This window comes from Glycine soja, chromosome 6 (assembly GCF_004193775.1).
Source record: "Glycine soja cultivar W05 chromosome 6, ASM419377v2, whole genome shotgun sequence".
In the NCBI taxonomy this organism is placed as follows: domain Eukaryota; kingdom Viridiplantae; phylum Streptophyta; class Magnoliopsida; order Fabales; family Fabaceae; genus Glycine; species Glycine soja.
The window spans coordinates 28,714,409-28,736,747 of NC_041007.1; the positions used below are offsets into that span (position 1 = coordinate 28,714,409).

A 22,339-nucleotide genomic window follows, 5' to 3' on the forward strand; every position below is an offset into this window, starting at 1 on the left:
ATAACACAATTCAATAGAGCTTAAGACTTATTTTGATTCACAAATCCAGCCACAACTCAGCACCACAACTCAACTTCATCATATGCATCATGTAGGAAACTTAGAAAACAAAAAAAAGTTCAATAACAAGATTGCTTCTAGGAATCGATTTAGAACATGTTATGAACTAAATAACATGCATGAATTAGACTCAAAATTCAAAAGATAGGCTAAGAATGACAAGAATACATGAAAAAATGTATCTAGAATTCAATCAACAAAATAAAAATTCAACACAAACATAGAACATAATGTGGCAATTATTATGACTAAACATGACTCTAATGCAACATGGATTAAGTGATTTACACTTAGATTTTTGTATTTTTGTTTTTCTAATCAATATTTTGGAAGAAAATTAGATCTAAAGGTTCAGCACAAGAAGATTATGACTGAAAAATGATAGAACCTAAAATCAACACAAAAACATGATTCAAGAGTAGATCTACAAAATTTGAGCCATAGAAATGCAAGAGTAAGTGTAGATTTAAGATTTAATCGGTTTTTTTTTTTTGAATCTACTCTAAAGAACACCGAACAACAAGACAATGGAGGATATACACGGAGAATAAGATGAAGAACAAGGAATTAAAGTGAATTGACCGAACAAAAAGATAGAGGAAGCAAAAAAACATCACCTAGATGAAGATGCTCTTGATACCACATGATGTAGCTCCATGTGGAGCTTGTAAGCCTTGAAGCTTCTAGCAGTGATGTAGCTCCACATGATGTAGCTCCATGTGGAGCTTCTAGCAGTGTCATCTCGGTGAGGGTAATAGTGTCGTCACTACTAGAAAGAATTCTTTTAACATCGGTTTTTGATAAAACTGATGTTAACAAAAGTATGGTGACATATTTGTAAATAACATGAGTTCATTAACATAAGTTTTTTCAAAAATCGATGTTAAAGTGACAATGTTAACATCTATTTTTCAAAAACCAATGTTATTTTATGCTTATTGACATTGGTTTTTTAAAAATTGATGTTGTGTTTTGATGTTAATATCAGTTTTTATAAAAATCAACGTTGTGTTTTTCCTATATTTAATCCGCTTCTCCCTCTTCTCGCGTCCACTCTCACGCTCTCAATCTTCGAGTAGGCGCTTCAACTCCTCACTCTCACTTACAACTCTCCACGGTGGGGACGAGATTATGAAAGGAGAGGTCACAAAAGGTTAGCATTCCTCCTTCCCACAACTTTGGGTATAATTTATCTCGAAATACTATGCTTTGTGGATTGTGTGTATCTTCCTCCTTCCACAACCTGATTATTTGTTTCTTTATTCAAAAGCACATATTTATTTATATGAAAAACTTAGGGTGTCTTTCAATTTTATTTTCAAAATGAAACCAAATAACAAAGTTCTGGATTGGGTGGGTAAGGTTCTGTTTGGGGGGTTATATTATATTGAAAAGGTTAGGGATTCAGAAAGGGTCACGAGCGTGGGTTAATGCGTGAGAGATGAGACGTTAAGGTATTACTGGCTTCGATGTTGTTGGGCGTGGTGTGCCATAATGGAGAGAAAGTGGGGGGGCTGATGAAAAATGAATGAGGGGAAAGAGTTGATGATGGATAAGCAAAGGCAAAGGGTTCCACAGTTCCACCAATGAGTCGATGAATGACGACGATAGGATCTTAGGATTTGGGATTAGATGAGATTCAAGTTGCACAGGGACAGGGCACAACACAACGCATCTATTATCGCGTTCCCACACTTTGCTCTCCCATTTGGTAAAAAAATATTTTTACAGAGTATAATTTGCAAACTAGCCTTATAAGTGAAAATGATCTGAAAAACATTATAACTACCATTAACAAACACAGCATAATGCAGCAAGAACCCTATGATTGCACATATACGACTTCATTGAAAGTAAGAAGTTTAAATAAAATCAGTTTATTTATGTTTATTTATTGCAAAGAGTTTGAATGATATTGCTTCTAAAATTAAGTAATTTCAAAAGAATATACAGTAGAAACTCTTTAAATTAATATTCGGTAAATTAATAAACTCTCTAAAATAATAATTTATTCGGTCCCGACTTGTACCAATGTAAAAAATTGAAAAACTCAATAAAATAATAAGATAATAATTTTTCATGAAATCCCTTTATAATTTTTTATCCCAAAAAAATCATAAATCAATAATTTATAGAAATTGAAAAAAATATATTACACTCTATTGAAATATGATTCAATAGTCGTCTGTTTTCCTTTAAAGTTCAAGTTATAGTTACTAATTTAAGTTGAGTCTCAAGGTTCGCTATAACGTAATTCTAATAGACATAGACTAATTTATCTTTTTGTTTGATATGTATAGTATAATTACTTAAAAACTCTTTAAATTAATAATTATTAATTTATCGATAAATTAATAACTCTCTAAATTAATAAATTTTCCCGGTCCTGATATTATTAATATATAGAGTTTTAATTATATATCACCTTTTTTTGTTTTAACAATGTGAAATCATAATTCATTTTTATTGACACTAGTCATTATTAGTACAAGTTAATGTTATTTTAGTAGGAATAAGAAAGGCAGGCTTTATAGCATCGACGTTGTTAGGAGAAACAATATAATCTTTTGGGATATTTAACTTTGAATTGATAGAAGGAAGTGGAACAAGTTTTGAGGTTGATGGGCGTTGCAGCAATGGCTTGTTAGGAAGAATTGGAAGCTTTAGAAGAGTAAGTGTGGTGGCCATATGAGTTCTCTGAGAGTGAAGGAGAAGAAATTGACAGTAGCTTAATTAGTGCAAGACAGCCAGACAGGGTTGAGGTTCTACCCTGCAAAAGATAAGGAACTTGTGTCTAAGATGTTACTCTCCCTCCACTGAGCTTTCTTTGGGGTTTGCATTGAATGTGTCACTTTCTTCCAACCACTTTGCTATAAAAGAAAAGAAAAAAGTTCAACTATTTAAAATGTTATGTTCCAAAATGTTACTCCTACCAGTTGTGTGCAAAAAGACAGAACTAGCCTGGTTGTGTCTTTGCACAATTCAAACGAGTATTATTATTAAGTAAACAAGAGTTTAGGTCTGAAATCCTATTTTATTGGAACTAAAAAATTTATGTTATTTCTTTTATGTGGTGTATTGAGGTGATAACTTTATCTTTAAAATAAAAATATGTCAAAATAACTTCTTAGTTATAGGAACTAAAATATAAGTTGCTTTAATTTTACTCGTTTTTAATCAACTTAATTTTACAAAATTAAGATCATTTAAAATTCTTAAAATTTTATTCTATGGGTACCTAATTACTTAAAATAAATAACTAAATTGATCTTAAAAAGATATAATGTCCATTACCATATAAATTTTTAAAATATATTTTAAATTGGTTAAAAAATATTAGAAAATTCCAAAGGCTAATTTACCTGATGAACTACATATTTTGAAAACTTATGTAATAGTTTTTAAATTTTAAATACTAATATATATTTCCTATTCTACGATGTCGATAAATATATTTTGAAAGATCACTTTTTAAAATAAAGAATTATTTTCATTGTTTGTTCTACAACAAATATATTTTGATGTCAACTTTTAATTTTTTTTATTTTTTATTCGCCACAATTATCATTAGTTAATATCGTTCCTCTTATTTTCTGTAATCAATACCGAAAATATGAGCAAAGGTTATTAACATGCTAATTTCCTTTTCTGTCAACGCTATGATCCAAAAGCAATTTTAGTGGAGCGAGGGATTATCTCGGGTTAGGCCTTAGCTTCCTGCATTCTATTTTTTCTTCCTGCAGCCCCAAAAATTTCAATATTCCTAGCATACCTTTTTGCCCTCTTATTTTCCCCATCTTCCCGTTCTATCTTTACACAGTCAAGTCACGGTTGTCGCATTACCGCAACTAGGGCCTTGCACCACTACCACAACAAAAGCATTGATGGCACCACATTTCGTCATGGATGCAATATCACAACTAATGTGACAAAAACGAAACCTGTCATATAGCGTGTAGAAAAAATGTTAATAATAATATACTTTTCATTAATAATAAAATATATTATTCTAAAGTAGAAAATCCAAATTTTTACTCATTATTGTTTATGAAATATATTTTGTAGTAATTGATTACGGTTATATATTTAATAACAGTCATATAATCATTTATAAATATATATTGCAATATACATTTCTTTAATAATACAATATATTATTTTTAAGTAGGAAATCCAAAATTTTACTCATTATTGTTTATGAAATATATTGCAAAGTAATTAAATATATATTAATTTATATAATTATTTGTAGTAAAAAAATTGGAGACATAATTAGTAGTTAAAGTGAATATTAATGGTTTTGTCCATTTTTTATTCCAATCAATTAAAGCCTATTTTTTTAACATCATTATTGCAAACTATTTTTCATAGGGGTGTCCGTGGCTCTAGTGTTATTAATGCTCTTGTAAAGTGGCTATATATACTTTAGATTATATATTAATGAAGCTCATTCTTTTGTTCAACTTGTCCTCTTTTTAATTTGTATCCATGCTTGTCTTTATATCAACATTGGTTTTCTATTTTCCTCTACCATGTTATATTTACGGTCTTAATTGTGTTCTCTAACTATATAAACGCTTTTGGCTATAAACTAATTAACGTACGGTTTTAACAACCATTTGAGAAGGTCACAAGATAGCTAGCTAGCAAGTGGCTGCTTTGAGGCGCTACATGTGACAAATTAAATTACATTATAAATTCAAATTAGATTACGACCAAGAGTGCATTGTGTGCATATGGACTTAAGAAAATGCTGGCACCTTTATTCTGTCGAGAGAAATAATCTTAGTCATATATTTGTTCTTGAAAATTTCCTAATGACCTTATATTATATATATGTCGAGTATGATAGCCATATAGCACTTCTACTTATAGCTTTTGATCGATAGAAAGAGTAGAATTATATCATGCCACCATGAGTTTTCTTGAAGGTTTGAATATAACATGTTCAATGTTCAAGTCATTTGTAGGCACTTTTCCTTTACTCTTTTACATTGTCATCACGACATTCATTGTTGGAGATTGTTAGTGACGATCATCACATGTACAAATGTCTTTCATATTCTTTTTAGATACTTTTTTGTTACAATTGCTTTTATAACTTAAATTATGTGATTAATGACTATTGTTTTATAGTGCACTTTAGTTTCTCGTTTGAGATTCAATACAATTATTCTTCCAGATAGTTTGGATTAATTATTGTATTGAATCTTGAATTGGACAGTTTGGGAAGAGTCATTTTCTTATAGTAGATTCATATGTATAGGTTAAGTCTCTTTTCTTAAATTTAATGAAATTTCAATATAATGCATTTCACTTTGTTCTTCGAGTGCATACTTGATTGTGGTGGAATTCATGTCACCGCTTTCATGTCGTGTACTTGGAGATCAATGTGAAATGTTGCCGAAATTTCATCAGATCTAAGAAAAGAGACTTAACCTTTACATATGAATCTAATATAAAAAATGTTGGATCGAGTGATCTCAGAATAATTAAGAAGGGGGGGGGTGAATTAATTATTCCTAAACCTTTACTAATTAAAAAATTACTCTTTTAAGGCTTTTACTAAATTGTTAAGAGAATGAGGAGTAGAAGAGAAACTTAACAGAAAGTAAAAGCAGAAATTAAATGCACAGCGGAAAGTAAAAGAGTAGGGAAGAAGGAAACAAACACAAGAGTTTTTATACTGGTTCGGCAACAACCCGTGCCTACCTCCAGTCCCCAAGCGACCTGCGATCCTTGAGATGTCTTTCAACCTTGTAAAAAACCTTTTACAAGCAAAGATCCACAAGGGATGTACCCTCCCTTGTTCTCTTTGAACCTAGTGGATGTACTCTCCACTAGAACTGATCCACAAGAGATGTACCCTCTCTTGTTCTCAGTCAAACCCAAATAGATGTACCCTCTATTTGTGCCACAAAGGATGTACCCTCCAATGTGTTAAGACAAAGATCTCAGGCTGTTACACCTTTGATACTTTGTGAATGGGGATACAAAAGAATTCTCAGGCGGTTAAACCTTTGAACGCTTTTGTATTAGGGAATGAGAAGAATCAAAAGAAATCTCAGACTGTGTCGTTTTGAATTCTTTGACAAGGGAGAAGGGAGACACAAAAGAATTCAGGCGGTTAGTCCCTTGTTCTTTTGGAAAAGAGATAAGAGAGACACAAAAAGAATTCAGGTGGTTAGTCATTGGCGAATTCTTTTTGGCAAAGGGAGAAAAGAATGAAAAGATGAATAGCACAAGTTTTCAAGGTTTAGAAAACCAGAAAACTTCAGAAAGCTTTTGGTACATAGAAGAAGAAGAAGTTCAAAGAGATTTAAGGCTTGTAAAGGATTGTATTGGATTGTTAGAAAGATTTATTAAAAATGCAAAACAAAGCCTTGCTTTTATAGACTCTTCATGTCTGGTCAATAAGGCCATTCAGAAGAGTTATAACTTTTAGAAAAACTTAAATCCCATTTGAAAAAGTCAAAACCTTTTTGAAGAGTTACATCTTTAGATTTTTCAGAAACAAACACTGGTAATCGATTACCAAATAAGTGTAATCGATTACACAAAGCTTTTGAGTGAAACAATGTGACTCTTCACATTTAAATTTGAATTTCAATGTTCAAGGACACTGGTAATCGATTACCAAAATATTGTAATCGATTACAGCCTTTTGAAAATATTTGGAACGTTGTAAATTCAGTTTGAAAACTTTTTCAAACTCATTTTGCTACTGGTAATCGATTACAACAATATGGTAATCGATTACCAGAGAGTAAAAAACTCTTTGGTAAAGGTTTTGTCAAAAACTCATGTGCTATTCAAAGTTTTGAAAAAACATTTTAATACTTATCTTGATTGAGTCTTTTCTTCATTCTTGAATCTTGAGTCTTGAATCTTGATCTTGATTCTTGAGATCTTGAATCTTGAATCTTGATTCTTGATTGTATACTTTCTTCTTGAATATTGAATTCTTCTTGATTCTTGAACTCTTGACTTGTTCTTGATTCACTTGAGATGTTCTTTGATTCACTTGAGTTGTTCTTTGATTCACTTGAGTTGCTCTTTGATCTTTTGAGCTTTTTGTTCATCACCTTTGTCATCATCTTTTGTTGTCATCATTGTTATCATCAAAACACCTTTGAATCATTTTTGATTCATCATGAAGCTTTGCTTCCACAATCTCCCCCTTTTTGATGATGACAACTTCTGAAATCAAGAAACACACACACACTTTTTCCTAGTCGATCACTCTTATAAATGCTCCCCCTTTGTTTTTGAATTTATGCTTATCTTAAAATTAAATTGATTACTCATGTGAGTTCTTGATTTATCCCTATTTCTCTCCCCCTTTGGCATCAACAAAAAGCCAAAGTGCGTATCAGACTTAAAGTATGCAAATATATCTTAAACATTCATACAACATTCATAAAAAATATTAACCACATCATGAAGTAAAAACCATGAAGCAACAATCATAAACAAATTAACTTATAAAATCCACATAGTCAAATAACATACTTGTTCAACCAAACCATGCAAATAAGGAAATAATAAATTGTTCAAATACCATAATAATATAGCCAAAATACATGAGAATAGAAAACAATCAAACAAGATATCATAACCATTCATCACACTTAGAAAGATAATACTTCATAGAATGTCATATAATCCAGAAAGTCATTCATAATATTCAAATAAAACATATATGAATAATTAAAAAAAATAAACACAATATCAAATGTAAGTACATACCACTAGTCATATATTATTAAAGTAATTAAGTTTAAAACACACAATAAACAACCAAGAGCAAGTCAATATAATCATCATATTCAGTCATACTAAGCAAGTATTAAAAGAAATACTAAGTGTTCAAATGTCATAAAAACATAGCCAAATACAAGGTTTTAAAAAACAAAATATAATTATAATCTAAACCTATTATCAGAGAACATTTCTCTCTTCCCTTATCTCAGTTATTTTACTAGAGTTTACTTTGTCTTGTGCATTTAAAAGAACATTTTTAAATTGATTGCTTCTTCTTCTTCTTCTGCATTATAAGCCTATCATTTAAAAGGGGGTTTAAGTTTGTTAGTGGGAAAATTTTGAAACTCAATTCACCCCCCTTCTTAAGTTATTGAGACCACATGTCCAACACAGTTGCATCCAACATTTGATGGTAAGAAAATATACTTGTCTCCAGTATGTCATACTTTGTCAAGAAATAAGAAGACAAGTTTTTGTTAGTGTTTGCGCCATGCGAAAATGCCACAAGGATAATCTTCAAATATTAAGAGCCTTATGCAAATGATAGATCTAAAATTAGTTGGCTTTAAAATCTCATTATCGTCACGTCTTGATACAACAACTCTTGCTCGTGGCGATACTAGACATCTTGTCTAACAAAGTCAGGTATACCATAACTTGCTTGTGCTTTTTCTTCAATGCCATATGTATCAAAGTCATTGACCCTCTAAAGTTAGATGACCTGGAAAATGATGTTGCTATTATCTCGTTTCAGTTGGAGATGTATTTTTATCTTTCATTTTTTGACATCATGCTTCACTTAATTTTCATATGGTAAGGAAAATTAAATTGTGTGGACTTGTTTATTTACAGTGGATGTACCCAGTTAAGCAATACATGATGATCTTAAAAGGGTATACAAAGAATCTACACCGTCCTGAAGCCTCCATTATTGAAAGGTATATTGCAGAAGAAGCTATTGAGTTTTGTTCAAAGTACATTGAAAAGGAAAAACCTATTGTGCTTCCTGAGTCTCAGCATGACGAGAGAGTGGGAGGTAAGGGTTCACGAGGGCTGCATGTTATAACTCCCAATCTAGAAGAATTGAAACAAGCTCATTTGTATATATTGAATAATAGTAATGAAGTTGTATTATACATAGTTCTTCATGAAGCCTTAGACAAGGAAAGTAACCCAAAAATGACCAAGAATAGGGTGTTGAAACAACATAACAAGACTTTCCTAAATTGGTTTAAAGATCCAATTTTTGGTGATGATAATGCTTTATAAACATTAAGGAAGTTAGCAGATGGACCTAAAATAAATGTTAGAATTTGGCAGGGATACGATATCAACAAGTATTCATTCTACACCAAATCATAAGACAACAAGAGTATAGTGAAAAATAGTGGGGTTAGTCTTAGGGATGAATCACAAAACTTTGTTACTATAAATGATGACAATCCCTGTCTGGAAAACACATACAACGAATTTAACTGTGTAACTGGTAATCAATTACCAGAAACCTGTAATCGATTACCAGAAACCTATAATCGATTACCAGTGAGAAAACTTCAGAAAAGCTTTTTGAAAAGACACATCTCTTCAAACCATTTTGAAAAGTCCCAATGTGCCTATATATGTGTGTGTTAGACTTCAAAAAGAATGAGAGAGATGTTCTATGAGAACTTAATTATCAAATGCTCTCTCAACAACTATTGGACAAACACTTGCAAATCTATTGAGAATTCATCTAGGAACTTCAATTTGTATTATCATCTCTAAAAGAGAGAAATTCTTCTAGGATCTTCAATTTGTATCATATACTCTAAATGAGAAATATTTTTGTTCATCTCAGAAACTCGGTTGTAATCAAGAGACTGGTTGTCTCTTAGATTGTGAGAATTGTAATCAAGAAACTGGTTGTCTCTTGGAGAATCTTGAACACAAGGGTGAGGGATCCCAAGGTGTGTTCAAAGTCCTTAAAGGATTTACAGAGATAGTGGAAAATCTCAAGTGGGTTGCTTGAGGATTGGACATAGGCATGGGAAGTGGTCGAAATAGTATAAATCGAGTTTGCAATTCTCTCTTCCCTTATCTTAGTTATTTTACTGCAGTTTACTTTTCCTTGCACATTTAAAAGAACATTATTAAATTGATTGCTTCTTCTTCTTCTTTTGCATTCTAAGCCTATCTTTTAAAAGGCGGTTAAAAGTTTGTTAGTGGGAAATTTTGTAAGACTTAATTCACCCCTCCCTCTTAAGTTATTGAGGCCACTTGTCCAACAAGATGGGGACACCAGACTTCAGAATGTTATAGGAAAATGAACATTCCTTTCAAAAAGGAGACTAACACTCAAGGACCCAAGAAGTTACGGGTACCTAATATTTTATTGCTTCTAATTTAGGAATGTCTATTCCACAACAAGAGTAAAGTTATGGTTCTTGGGCAGTGGATGCTCGAGGCATATGATTAGAGACAAAAGCAAATTCCTCAACCTTGAGAAGAGGAAGGATGAAGGGTCTGTTGCCTTTGGAGATAATAGAAAAGCTCTCATCAAGGGAGTAGGTAAAATAGGTAAACCAAGCTCTGCTCATATTGAAAATGTTTATTATGTAAAAGGATTGAAACATAATCTTCTTAGCATCAGTCAATTGTGTGGCAATGGCTATGAAGTTGAGTTTGAACCAAATGCTTGTTTGATTAAAGAAGTATCAACTAGAAAAATCCTATTTTTTGGTATAAGGGAAAGAAATCTCTATAGGATATGTCTAGAATCATTACCCAGCTAATCCAGTCTAGGAGCCTTTAAGAGTGTTAAATGGTTATGACACAAGAGATGAAGTATGAAAACTCTCTCTAAACTTTCCAAACACAACCTAGTGAGAGGATTATCAGGCATTGAGTATGAGAAGGACAAAATTTTTAAGGATTGTGTCAAGGGAAAACAAGCCAAACCCATTTTCCACTCAAAAAATATAATGTCTTCCCAAAGGATCCTATAACAACTGCGTATAGATCTTTTTGGCCTAACCAAGACACTAAGCCTGGGTATGAAGAGATATGGATTTGAAATAGTTGATGACTTCTCAAGATTCATATGGGTTTTATTCCTTTCACACACTCCTTCCAACCTAGAATATTGCTTGACCTTAAGCGAAGTATAGAAAGAAAACTATGAATAACAATAGTATAAGTATAATAAAAACGCTTCAATATTTCTACACCAAAAACTATGAACATGATTTTTAAAGAATCAACCTCCAAAGTGATCAAAACAACATTTTTCTAACACTCAACAGTAAGAAATGAAAAAACAAAGATGGAATTCATAGAACTAAATGAGATTAAGCTATATTCATATTTTGTTTCTAAAGAACATCAGAGAAAACACCTGACTCACTCAAACAGGGGGAAACCTCTCAAAGGTGTAAAATTCTCACACGGGCAAGTGTTTCATCTCAATTCCAACACTAATATGTCATAAATCAATTTTAGAATTCACTTTCCATCAAATCAAAGATAAAGTACATAATCATCATGGATCATTGCGACTTTTAGGGTTGGGCCCAACTTGAAAGAAATCTTGGTTTTTTTGGATATTCAAAAATACCTTGAAAATAGGAGAACAAACATAAAAACAAGCTAGCAACTCAAAGGAATCATCACTTCCTATCCCTTCCCTTTTCAACCAAGTTATCACTACTTCCTATACCAAGATCCCTACTTACAAAATTTACAACAACTCTATACAGTTCTTAACATAATGTACATAATTCAGACTTTTATTTATTCATAAAGAACTTGTATTCCTTTTGTTTTTGTTTTCTTCTTTCTCTTTTATTTATTTTCTTTTCTATACAATATTTAATTTACATGAATAACCACATTTAAAAACAAAGTATTTACATCACATTAGCCACCAAATGATAGAAATCCCCAACAAAACACATTTGCTCTCCTAACCTAAGGTTAGGTAGGAAACTTTTATCCTAGGTTAGTATTCAAACAAAATATCAAGTTTTTTGCTCAGAGGGCATGCAAATGGTAAAAAAGTATACATTAGGATAGTTTTTTGCCATTGGTTTTAAATGTACAAGAAAGAAAAATTCCTAAATCAAATCCATGCATCATATGTTATGATAATTAGAAATTCATGCAAAATCAACTGTAGAACATATCAGTGAGGACAATCAATGTAAAATTTGTAGTTGCACACAGTCACTAAACTTAAGGTTTGTTTCCATGTTCAAATCAAATTAGTGTTTTGAAAGTTGTTCTTTATCAAGTCCGTGCAAAAACATCTTAATCCATTTGGTAAAAGGGAAAGCCATTCATTGTTTTTCATTCTCAATGTTTCCAAAAATCACTTTGTTGTGTTCTAATCCAATTCAAAAGCATGTTTCAAAATCACCGACTGCTAATTCTTTCCAAAACATGTTATGTCCAAGAAAAATTTTATGTTTAAGTCCCACAAAGAGTTATATATATTCTACAACTACGCTAACAGAAGAAAATTATTCACTAATGTGTACTACCAAAAAGAGGGAAACCTATATCTACACATATCAAAGTGCACACATAAACAAGTCAAAATCACAAAAGTGCGTAAACATCCAACCAAAAATTTGAAATAGTAAATAAGGTAATAAAGTACTGAAGTTTAATACAAAGCGATAAAGAAACATAAAAACAAGTTCACAAATTTTTTTCGATGATCATGGTGGAGGAGCTCAGTCTCCTCCAATGAAATAATCAATAGGATATGTCATGTCTTCATCCTCGTTTGTTCTTCCTCCTCCTTGGTCATTTGCAAGACCTGCCTCTTCTTGAAAAATAGGCTTGCCTCCATGCCATACAATAGTAGCTCTACATTGCTCTGGGTAGGCCAAGGGTAGGGATTAGGATCCTGGCGATGTTGGTGCAGTATATAGTAGTAGAAGTTGTCATTCAACTATAATAGTGGACATGTGACTTATGGAGACAACAACAAAGGCAAAATTCTTGGAGTTGGAAAAATAGGTATGAATCCCTCTACCTCCATAGAAAATGTTTTACTTGTTGATGGTCTTAAGCATAGTTTATTAAGTGTTAGTCAATTATGTGATAAAGGATTTTTGGTGTCATTTGATTCTCATAGTTGCTTTATTGAAAATAAACATGACAAGAAAATAAAATTTGTAGGACATAGGACTAATAATGTGTACATGATAAATCTAGATAAAACCCCAAATCATGCTCAATGCTTGCTAAGTAAAGAGGATGAATCATAGTGGAGGCACGAGAGAATTGCTCACATAAATATGGAACACTTAAATAAATTAATTTCAAAAGATTTAGTAATTGGCTTGCCAAAACTCAAATTTGAAAAGGATAGATTGTATGATGCGTGTCAAAAGGGAAAACGAGTAAGGGTCTCTTTCAAATCAAAGAATGTTGTTTCTACCACTCAACCCTTACAGCTTTTGCACATGGATCTCTTTGGTCCTTCTAGAAAAATGAGCTTTGGTGGAAATTATTATGCTCTTGTGATAGTAGATGATTATTCTAGATTTACATGGACTTTATTTCTTGCTCACAAAAGAGATGCATTTCATGCTTCTAAGAAACTTGCCAAAATCATTCAAAAAAGAAAAATCTCAACATTGCATCTATTAGATGTGATCATGGAGGGGAATTTGAGAATAAAGATTTTGAATTATTTTGTGATGAAAATGGTATAGAACATAATTTTTCTGCACCTAGAACCCCTCAACAAAATGGAGTAGTTGAGAGGAAAAAATAGATCATTAGAAGAATTAGCCATAACCATGCTTAATGATACAAATCTTCATATTTTTGGATGCAAATGCATGATGTCCTCACTGAGATTTAGGATCTTCGTGCTTTTTTTTAAGAACGATTTGATTTTATTTATTGTTTCTTTGATCCTCCGGTTGATCCTTAGATTTCCATTAATTATCATAATCTTTAGAACTCTATGACTTGTTTCTCTTTAATTAGGTTACTATGTTCCTTAACATTTCAGACTTATTGCCTTTGGTTATTTGTTTAGAACTTGGTATTTGTTATGTATGCTTTAATTAGGTTACTATGTTCCTTAAGAATCATTGATTAATTTAATTACTGCTTCTTCTTCTGCATTCTGAGCCTATCATACATCATTTAAAGGGAGTTTAAAATTTGTTATTCGAAAAATTTTAAAACTTAATTCACCCCTCCTCTTAAGTTATTGAGACCACTTGTTCAACAGGTTGCTACTGTGTTTGTGGTGGAGCATCTGTTGCTAGCTAAGGCTGCTGAAACTGCTCTAGCTGCTGGACCTACCTTGGCATGCAATTTTTTTTAATGAATGATCTATTGATGGGAAGTCGAATGAGTTTGGTTGGTTTGGCAACACTCTGTAGAACTTGTAGAGACCTGTTATTAAAGCTAGAAAACCCAATGATTTGTTTGATTTTTTTGGGTTCTGTGAGTGCCTAGGAGGTTCTGTAACGACCCGCCTCGTCGCTACGGTATCCACACTCCAATATTCGATAATTTCAATTTTTTTATAAAAAGAACTCCCTTAATTTTTGCTTATGAAAATAGAAGTGATTTTGTTACAACATAAATTCATCCAACAACACGCCATTACTTAAGTGAATATGCATAATTACATAGAAACAATAATTCGGTGCATGTCATACACATAACGAAAATTAAATATGTTCATATATATAATTAAAATTCCAATTTTACATCTTTAACTCAACAAAATAAAACTTAAAAACCAACTATGGAGGAGTTGATTACAAAACACAACTCTCTCCCAAAATAACGCCAACGTCATCACGTCAGCTCGGTGGCTCCTCACCAGAATCTTACTCCCTACACCCTGCCACTGTCATTCTACTCCCACGAACAAGGTTCGTGATCATCACAGGTATCAACCACACGATACAAAATTGCAAGGGTGAGCTTATTATAAAAGAACCAATACCAATTCCAAATAACCACAATTAGCAAGGAGCATAGGCAAACATGATAAGCATACGGAACAATCATTATTCAACACTCATATCCAACAAATATTCATCATTCACAGTCAACAATTACTCATCATCCATCCATGTACCCAATCAAGACTGCACAGAATGATGCATGCACCTGACTCAACACTCAGATGCAATGTGGTACGTACCAATAACAACCAAATCTCAGGAAATAGCCTAAGCGTGTCCACACGACACTCTCACTTAGGGAACTGTGCTGAGTTTGTCGAGACCACCCAATTGTGCACGTAACAGCCCCTCTCCCATAGGTGATCAGCCTGGGAGCCCAAAGGTGTTCCCTACCAGGTGACAGCCCCTTAGTACAAAGTACACTTGGCCACAGTTACTCTATTTCCTGTGTCATATGAGCTATGATCACGGCCAAAAGTGAGTGCCAAAGACCATGGACCAATTAAAGCACCTAAGCATCCCCTCATAAATGCTTAGATTCTCTAACAACACTAGTTACCCACGTCTGGGCCATCCGACAAGGTCAGTGCACTCTACCCCCCATGACATACACTTCATACAATGTATGATCGTGGCCAAAAGCTAGTGCCAAAGACCCTGGAAGGTCAGTGCACAGTGCCCCCCACGATCATACACAACATCCAACGTATGAACATGGCCAAAAGCTAGTGCCAAAGACCCTGAAAGGTCAGTGCACAGTGCCCCCCACGAACATACACAACATGCACATGCCAATGCATTTCGAACATCAATCAACAAATCGTATTTCCATGTCATTCACAACATAAATATCATCTCATCTCAATGACGTTATCAACAATAACAACAACCTCATTTCATATTCACATATTCATCAATAATAACAATTCATGTTGACATGGTCTTTATTAACAATGTCATCTCAAATCAATATCATCATAATTATCATTATCATCACATATCAATTAAAATCCTCAATAGCAACATAAACAACAAATATATATATATCGCATCCCATTAGTTAAAACGTAATTTTCTTTGAAGAAAAATCAGCATGCAACAGGGACAGACAGATATCCTCATAGCTAGGTTCCCTAACCCTAACTATGGTGTTAAAACGGTAAACTTTATAATAAACTCCCCTTACCTATCGTGAGCTACCCCGCGGATTCCTCGTCGCATCACTTGAAGATTCCTTTTTGTCCTTGCTCATCGATTCCACACAAGCCTCTCGAAAGAAAATGAAAGGTCAGATTAGGGTTTTCGTTCCCTACCGAAACCGCAAGCCAAGTTGGAAGATTCCACTTCAGTTGAAGGGTTCCTCTCTGTGTGGGTTTTCAATGGAGAACAATGATGGTTTGTGGTGGCTAATGGTGGCTGTGGGTGATGGAGAAAGTGCTTGGAACTTTAGAAATGGCTTTGGAAGAAAGAAAGAAGAAGAAATGACATTTTTCCTAAGCTACACAAAAGGAAAGGCTGAAGTGCTTAAATATGAATGCTCTCGGGAACGGAAGCTTTGAGCATACTCCAGATATCTTTTCAAAGATCCCAACGGTTAGATCATATAGAAGTGTCTTGTGAAGTTGCAGACCAAATTTCAAGAAGATCCAACGGTTAGCGAAGGCTGGACAGCATTTTTACCGAGGCAGCTTCATGTAGCTTTCTCTAGAAGCTTCATTAAGAGGCTTCCTCCAGAAGCTTCCTCGTGGCTTCTTTGAGAAGCTTTCTCAAGAGGCTTCTTTGAGAAGCTAGATCCTTATCTATCCAAACCCCTCTATTAACTAAATTAACCTCCTTAAAAATAAATACGGATGAAAATAATGCAACAAATAATCAAACATCAAACATAATTACTATATATATATATATATATATATATATATATATATATATATATATATATATATATATATATATATATATCAGGGTGTTACAGGTTCTGTAATGACAAACTAGTGGAGGGCATCTAAAACCAATTAGGCCACATGAACATTGATTTGCTCCGTGAAACTATTGACCAATTGACATTTTTGTAGAGTCATATCAGAGTTATGATCACTTGGAAGAATATTACTTAGGATAAAGGTCATCCAAATTTGAGTAAGAGTGATCATATTTGTTCGTATGATCTATAACTACTTCCTCGCTATGCTACAAAAAAAAATTCATGGCCTGTGAAGCAAAGCAACTGACCTATTGCCTCTTCATCAAAACCTGTAGTTCTGGCTCCCCTTGAAGTGTATTCACATTGCTGACCTTCTTCCAAGATCAATGGATTCCCTAAAACTGGTTGATTGCATTTATGTCATAAGGGATCCATTAGCCCCCCTCTTTGGAATGCTTATCAGGAACTCCCTCCTCAGTAGGCCAAGCATTAGCATAGAATTTTAAGACAATTTCAAGTTCATATTTGGGCATTGGTTCTTCAAGTTGCCTCCAATTCCATGTAGTGCTCTCCTCGGTGAACTCATGATAATCGTATTCTTCTAGTTGGACTCTTGTTTCCTTGAGAAATGACCAATCTTTTATCAACTCAAAACGTCGTTGGTGCTCCTCACTGTGAAATCTATGTCCATCAAAAACAAAATTTGTAGGTGGAGACATGCTAGATCCTTTTCTTGCAATGGTTTTCCTGGCCCTCTTAGTTGCAAGTTTCTTTGAAGCCGTCACTTTTCCCAATTATAGCAACCAATAAGTGAATTTTGATGTGTTTTTTAATAATTGTTCAGCACAAAACACAAAACATAAATCAGTAACTCAAGTTGCATCATCCTGGAATAAAAAATTCAACATTCAAGGAGCAATTCATGTGCAATGTACCCACCTTAGTGGTGGAAGTCATTGAAAAATTTCCACCACCCGCAAATGCCAAAGGCATCAGAAGTTTTCTAAGACATGCCGAATTCTACAAGCGTTTTAGCAAAGGTTTTTCTAAAATTGCCAAACCTTTGAGCAATCTTCTAAATAAAGAAGTTTCCTTTCATTTTGATAAATCATGTTATGAAGCTTTTGATACTTTGAAATAGAAACTAACCTCTACACCCATAATCACTGCTCCAAATTGGGCACTAGATTTTGAAATAATGTGTGATGCAAGTGATTATGCAGTAAGAGCAGTTCTGGGTCAAAGGAAAAATAAAATTTTTCATGTCATACACTAGCAAGCAAGGTTTTAAATGAAGCTCAAATAAATTATGCCACAACTGAGAAAAAATTGCTTGCAATAGTATATGCTTTGGAAAAATTTAGATCTTATTTGATAGGATCTAAAATTGTGGTTTTTACTAATCATGCTACTATAAGATATTTGTTAGTTAAAGCTGATTCTAAACCCTGACTTATCCAATGGATTCTATTGTTGCAAGAGTTTGACTTAGAGATCAAGGATAAAAATGGAAGTGAAAATTATGTGGCAGATCATCTGTCCAGACTGACCATTGATGAGGTGACCACACAATAACCGAAGATTCAAGAAGAGTTTTCTGATGAAAAGCTATTCAACATTTCAATGAGGCCATGGTTTGCTGAGATGGCTAATTTTAAAGGAGTTGGTGCACTCCCTGATGATCTAACCTGGCACCAAAAGAATAAGTTTTTCAGGGATGCTAAACATTTTGTGTGGGATGGTCCTTATCTGTTTAAAATTAGAGCGGACAACCTCTTGTGAAGGTGTGTAACTTAGGAGGAGGCAAGAAGCATATTGTGGCGTTTCCATAGTTCACCTTATGGAGGCCATTATAATGGAGAAAGAACTGTTGTCAAGGTTCTCCAATCAGGTTTTTATTGGCCTACATTGTGCAAAGATGCTCATAATTACGTCTAAAGGTGTGACAAATGTCAAAGAATAGGTGGACTAGCTCTCTAGAAGGAATGAAATGCCACTGGAAGTCAAAGCTTTTGACTGCTGGGGGATAGATTTCATAGGTCCATTTCCTTCATCTTACTCATATGAATATATTTTATTGGTTGTGGACTATGTAACAAAATGGGTGGAAGCAGTAGCGGTACAACATGCAGATGCAAAAATCGTTATTCACTTCCTGAAAAAAATATCTTCTCAAGGTTTGGCACACCCAAGGTACTAATAAGTGACAGAGGATCTCATTTTTGTAATGCCCAACTAACAAAAGTCCTCTAACACTATAGTGTCAAACACAAGGTAGCCTCACCATACCACCCTCAGACCAATGGGCAAGCTGAAGTTTCTAACAGGGAAGTTAAGAAAATTCTAGAAAAAACAATTACCCAATCAAGGAAGGATTGGCCCCTGAAATTAGATGATGCTTTGTGGGCATATAGAACAACCTATAAATCCCCCACAGGATGTACTCCCTTTCGGTTGGTCTATGGAAAATCTTGTCACCTACCTATTGAGTTAGAACATAAAGCTTTTTGGGCTTTAAAATTTATGAACTTCAACTCAGATACAAATGGTGAACATAGGAAGCTCCAACTTCATGAATTGGAGAAACTAATGGTTCAACCTTATGGGAATTCCAAGCTTTACAAGCAAAATGTAAAAATCTATCACAACAAAAAGCTATCAAAAAGGAATTTTCAGCTTCGTCAACAGGTATTGTTATTTAATTCTCGACTAAGATTGTTTCCAGGTAAGCTGAAATCCAAGTGGTATGGACCATTAATCATCAAAGAAGTTATGCCACATGGAGCAGTGATACTAGAGGATCCAACCACCAAAATGACATGGACTATAAATGGTAGTAGGATCAAACACTACTTAGGTGAAGATTTCAAGAGGATAATCATTGTTGTCCAACAACAAGAGGCTTGAACCACAACAAAGACGTCCAAATAGAAAGATGTTAAAGAAGCGCTCCTAGGAGGCAATCCAGTGTTTTTAAATTTTGTCTTAATTTGTGTTACTTTAATTTTATGTTTTATATTTTCAAACCTTACTTTTTGAGTCTTTATTCACGAATAATGTTTTTGAATTTCTAATCTGTTTTGTTAGAGCTATCATTGCATGGCCTGAGGACAGGCCTATTTTTCAGGAGGAGGATGAAGACATGACAGATCTTGTCGATTATTTCATTGAAGGAGACTAAGCTCCTCAACCATGATCATCAAGGAGACTGAGCTCCTCAGCCATGACCTTCAAAAATTTGTGAATTTGTCTTTATTTATTTATCTTTTTGTATTAAAATTCTGCACTTTATTACCTTATTTTACACGTACTTATGTTAGTATAGTTATAGATTATAAATTTTGGGACTTAAATAGATAGTTTTTTCTTGAAATGCTTTGGAAAGAATCAACAACTAGTATTGTTGAAACATATTTTTGGATCAAGAACACAACAAAAGGATTTCTTTTGAAAACATTTGAGAATGAAAAACAAATGAAGGACTTGATAAAAGAACAACTTTCAAAACACTAATTTGATTTGAATATGGAAACATGCCTTAAGCTTTAGTGACTGGTGTGCAACCACAAATTTTATAGTGTCCTCATTGATATGTTCTACAGTCAATTTTGCATGAATTTATAATTGTCATAACATATGACTCTTGGATATGATCTAGGCATTCTTTCCTTCTTTACATCTTAAAGCCACTGGCCATAAAGTTATCCCAATGTATATTATTTTTGCCATTTGCAAGCCCTTTGAGCCAAACACTTGATATTTTTGGAACACTAACCTAGGATAAAAGTTTCCTACCTTACCTTAGGTTAGGAGAGAAAATGTGTTTTGTTGGGGATTTCTATCATTTGGGGGTTAATGTAATGTAAATACTCTATTTTTAATATGGGTATAAGAAAAGAACAAAAAGAGAAAAAGAAAAAGAAAAGGAAAAACAAGTTCTTTATGGATAAATAAATGTTTGAATCATGTACATGGTTGTTGTAAATACCTGAATAGAAAAAAGTGATAACTTGGTTGAAATGAAAAAAGGACAGGAACTGATCGTTCATTTAAGTTACTAGCTAGATTTCTATGTCTGCTCTCCTATTCTTAAAGTGTGTTTGAATATCCAGAAAAACCAAGATTTTCTTCAAAGACAGACCCAACCTTAAAAAGATCTATTGATCCATGATGATTATACACATTATCTTTGATTTGATGGGAAATGACTTGGAAAAATTTATTTATGACATATCAGTGATTGGAATTAAGATTAAACACTTGCCTGTGTGAGAATTATACACCTTTGATGAGGTTTTCCTCCATTTGAATGCATCTAATGTTTCCTCTGATGTTCTTTAGAAACAAGATGTGAAATGATATTAATCTCATTTTTGGTTATGTGAAATCCATCTTTGTGCATTCATTTCTCATTGTTGTATTTTGAAAAATGTTGTTTTGATCAGTTTGGGGATTGATTCTTTACAAAGCATGTTCATAATTTTTTGAAGCATACTTATACTATTTTTTATTTGCAATTTTTCTTTACTTTGCTTGAGGACAAACAAGATTCTAGGTTGGGGAAAGGGGGGTTGATAAGTGCCAAATTTCAGTTATTTTTGGGATTAAATTGTTAGCACTTATCCTTTAATTGTAATAGTTTTCTTATAAACTACCTTTAAAACTAATTGTAACTATGAAATATTCCATTGTTGTTCAAATATGAAAGATTCATCCATGATTTTGTAAATTTTGATGGTTGTTTGTTAGATCAGAAACAAAGCTAAAAGGAAGGGCAAAATGGTCGTTTCATAAAGATTTCTAACCCTAAATTCGCCCAGACTAGCATCTGGCTCGCTTGGGCTAAGAAAAACTTTAGCCCTAAGCAAGCCACTCGCTTAGGCGAGCTGATACCTTTAGCCTTAAGAAAGCAGCTCACCTGGGCGAGTTTCCCCTACACTAAATGACTTTTTCTATAAATAGCCATGCAGGGGAAGAGGAAAAGAAGTCCAGCATCTTGCAACCAAAGAGAAAAATGCAAAAGAATAAGAAGAAGAGGAGGAGGAAAAGTGGAGCTGAGGCACTACAGAGTTGTGACTGTGGACCACTTCCTTTGTCATTTGTCTTGTTAGTCTTGTGCTTTGTACAATGATCATAGTTTTTCTTAAGGATTGAATGTAATCTTTGTACCCTTATGTATCCCTTTTTGATATTATATATATATATTTATCTTTTCTACTCATTATTGGTAATTTCATTCTACTCGTAATTCATGATTATATTTGATCACTATTGTCATGAAATTGGATTTTAAGTGAGACTGGGAAGTAATCTTAGAATTTGAACCGAATGATTTTACTCTTTACGTTAGGTTGCAAGGAATAGAGCATAATATTTTGATTGCAAAAAGCCCAAGAATATAATTGTAATGTTGGGATACTTACTGCATATGCAAGGGATCAATATTTAGTAAATATTTTTAGGTTCCAAGTGCGAGGAATCGACTTGGGATAATTATATGTGCATTAGTAATGTTAAAAAATGATTTATACATGTTAATCTTATTAGGATACTAAGGGTATGAATGATGAAATACAATCCTATGTTTTCTTAAATTAATTCAGGTCGTTATTATTATTTCTGCAATTTACGTATTTTCAACTCACTAAATTCTGTTATTTCCATATTT

The 22,339-nt window shown here is 33.3% G+C and overlaps 1 long non-coding RNA gene across 1 annotated transcript; it reads left to right on the forward strand.

The window, feature by feature from the left end:
* Nucleotides 1-1,089: 1,089 nt before the first annotated feature.
* LOC114416763 lies at nucleotides 1,090-14,391 on the forward strand. Its single transcript, XR_003667567.1, has 3 exons — nucleotides 1,090-1,213; nucleotides 8,677-8,860; nucleotides 14,057-14,391. It is a non-coding gene; the product is annotated as an uncharacterized LOC114416763 (long non-coding RNA).
* The last annotated feature ends 7,948 nt before the right edge of the window (nucleotides 14,392-22,339 follow it).